This window comes from Theobroma umbraticum, unplaced genomic scaffold, assembly GCF_002168275.2.
Source record: "Theobroma umbraticum cultivar Fairchild unplaced genomic scaffold, ASM216827v3 scaffold_30.0, whole genome shotgun sequence".
Taxonomy (NCBI): domain Eukaryota; kingdom Viridiplantae; phylum Streptophyta; class Magnoliopsida; order Malvales; family Malvaceae; genus Theobroma; species Theobroma umbraticum.
The window spans coordinates 12,416,228-12,419,935 of NW_018397254.1; positions in this window are offsets into that span (position 1 = coordinate 12,416,228).

Sequence of the window (3,708 nt, forward strand, 5' to 3'; positions counted from 1 at the left end):
AGCAGAAACACGCGAGTGGTTCTTGTGTGTTAATGCACTCGCGGTTTGATTGGATTCAAGAACGGTTTTGACTTCTGCCTGGTAAGTTTTGCATGCATTTTTGATTTGGTGAAGGTGAAAACACGTGTCTAACCAACATGTCGTAATAAACATTTAGATTTCATGACAACTAGATTGGTGCCGCGCACGTGGGTGTTGAATTTTTTGTTAAAAATAATGTTAAATTATATAATATTATAAATAAAAATAATAATAATTAAAGAGAAATAATTTTAAATTTAAAAATATTACATATAACAGCTGTAATGATAAATTAAAGATAATTATTTTTTAAAAAAAATTATTTTTTGAAAATATTTTCTCATCTCTTATTAATCAAAATTTTTTATTTAAATAATTTTTTTAAAAAAATTTAATTTTTTATATCTTAATATGACTAATGTTGATATAGTCATATTTTTTTAATTACATAGTAAAATCAAATTCAAATTGAGAAAATATAATATTTTAAAAGTATTTAGTGATAAGCTACATAATTGATATAATAAAATTATTAAAATAAAATGAATATCTTTTCAAAAGTCAAAATACAATAAATATTAAATATACTTATTAAATTTTTTTAATTTTAATGATGAAATTTTCTAAATGATCTTCAATTTCTATTAATATTTTTTTATCTTATACCTTTATAATTATTTAGAATTAATCTACCTTATGATCCCCTATCATGTCTCATAAAAATTCAAAAATTTGTTTCACTTCAAACTTGGATGAAATCCACAAATATCCACTCAAATTTTTATTTTTATATTTTATTTTATAAAAAATATATATTTCTCTATACATGAAAACACTGTTAGCTTTAATTTTCGATGAACCAAAACACCATCACTCAATGAGGGGAAAAACCACTTCCGAAGCTAAAGAAAAAAAATCCCATATTGACAACCCTAATGTAACCGACCCCACAAAAAACATCACACGTGTCCTAAAGTTATTTGCTTATATTTTTTATTTTAACTTGATTCCATTGTTTCTTTTTATGATTTTTTAATATAATTATTTTTTCCATTTTCTTTCATTTAATCTTTTCCTAGTCACGTATTAATGAATTTTATGGGATAACGATAATTTAATTTTAGAGTAGTATTTAGTATGAGGATAGTTTGACTTTAAAATAGTGTTTGGTATAAGAGAAATGAGAGTACATTTTCGGTAATGTACCCAATTAAATTATATTACAATATTTGTTTTGCAACAAATTATTGTAATGTAAGATTGCAATGCAATCATATTACAGTTAATAGATATAATATTATTACAGTCCAAAACTAATATAATCAGATTACCTTTGTACTCTATAATGTTTTTAAATATAGTTTTAGCCTTAAATTGTATTACTTTGTTAAAAATATTTTATAATATTATAATTTATTTTTTATATATAAATTTCAAGGGATGTCTTTTGATTATTCTCAATAGTCATGGTGATTGTTAATAAAATTTATATTATCTTTAAAAGGAAAAAAATAAAATAAAATATATAATATAAAAAATCATATTAAGAAATGAAAATAAAATGTATTAGATTATAATAAAAAATAAAAAATATATATGACATTAAAAATATATTTAAGAGATGATATTATATAAAAATTAATAATAAAAAATACAAATACATTAAACTTGTATTTTAATAAATATGGATAATTTTGAAAGTTAACATCATATTCCTAACAAAGTACCTTTAAACCAAATATTATAATATTATCTTCTATATATTTTAATTATTATTTTTCTTATTTACCAAATACTGTAATGTTATCGTTACTGCAATCACATTACTACCCATAGGTAAGTGCTTCTTGAAAAAAAAAAAAAAGGCAAAAACTATGTGCTTGTTTGTCCTGATTTTTTTTTCAACTTATCTATCTTTTAAAAGTAAAAGCTAGATCAAACATAAATTTTAAAAAGCTCTTTAAAAAAAAGTAACTTTTTTTAAAATATAAAATTTTTAGAAAAAGAGCTTCAGGAAAAGCTACTATGATGAGCTTTTTCTTTTCTTTTTTTAAAAATACAAAAAAAATTATTTTTGTTTAAAAAATATCCTTATTTGTTAAAAATAATTATAATATTACCCTCTCAAAGAAAAAGAAATATCATTTATGATAATTTTAACTAAATTGTAACTTATAAAAAAGAACTTATAAAAGAATTTTACCAAACAACTTCAGCTTAATCTTAAAGCTATTATTTTTTTATAAGAGCTTCATAATAACTTTTAAGCTAGAAAAAAGCTAGGTCAATCAGGCTCTATATATCATTATATTTCTTTTTATGAGTAGATGCAACTGGATTATTCAAAATTGATTTTGAAATTACTGTTACTTAAAAGCAAAGGGAATGTTTCTTCTACACCTTCTAGCTGACTGCAACCTCTAAAATCAGGAAATGTGATATCTTTCATCTTTAGAAGGTGCTAGATACCCTTTCATATTAGGATAACCAGCATCCACTACATAATATTTACCTAAGAAAAATGTTAAAGCTTTGAGTATTAGTTCATTATAAAAATTCAAGAGATTAATATATAAAATGTCAAATTTTATACAAGTTGTACCTTCTGAAGGATGAGGGAACACGTTTTTCATTTCTTCAAGCACAGTTGAAAAGATACGGGTGTCATGTGCAGTGTCAAGCCAACCAACAACCACAAAAATGAATAGCATGTCAAAATTGCACACTAACATGAAATTGTGTATTGGATATCCTTTTCGACCAATAAAACGAATTTGATCATTTGTAGGAGGAATAACAGAAACATGTGATCCATTTATTGCACCAATGCACCCTTGAAAATAAGGCCAATATCTACAATTATTTTTAATTTTGGATGGAACTTCTGCAAATTGAAAATCTGAAGCCTTGACAATTTCATTGGCTAGTAAACATAAACTATCTAACACTTCACCGAACTTCTTACGTACAGTCTCTCTTGATTTTTCAAATTTATTTTGGACATTATGATTTGTTTCACTATGTGCACAAGTCCAAAGAAACATAACAACTGCCTCCAATGCTGTCATGTCTTTAGATGGATGTAACCATCCCTTATTTATCAATGTATTTGTAAGTTGTAATACAGCATGTGATTTCATCCTAAATATTCTATAACTTTCACCTGGAGTTTGTAAAGTTTCACGTACCCGATTCCATCCATCAGAATAATTGAATCTATTTCCTTGTTTCATTAAGTATTTCATGTGATATACAATTGTAATAGTAACTCCTTCATACATGTTTTGATAAAACCTTGCACATTTTCTTCTCTTTACAACTTGTATTAATGCTTTGACTTCATTAGACATCTGTTTAACAATATCAAAATACATAAGTTGAAATCTAAGTATATCAATTAAAAAATAAATATTATTTGAAATAAATCAAATAGTACAAATAACAATTCAAATAAATATAACATGGATAATGACAAATTCTTTCAAACACCAATTTAATTAAACATAACAAGTAATACAAATACAAAAAGAAAGTAGTTTAAAGTTCAACATCAACTTAAAATAAACAAATCAAATCCTAAACTAATCAACTAGTCCCACCACAATTTTTTGATAGATTATGCCCATATTGAATCCAGTTTAACTTATCACTTAAATCTGGCAAAAAAATAAAAATAAGTCTATTTTC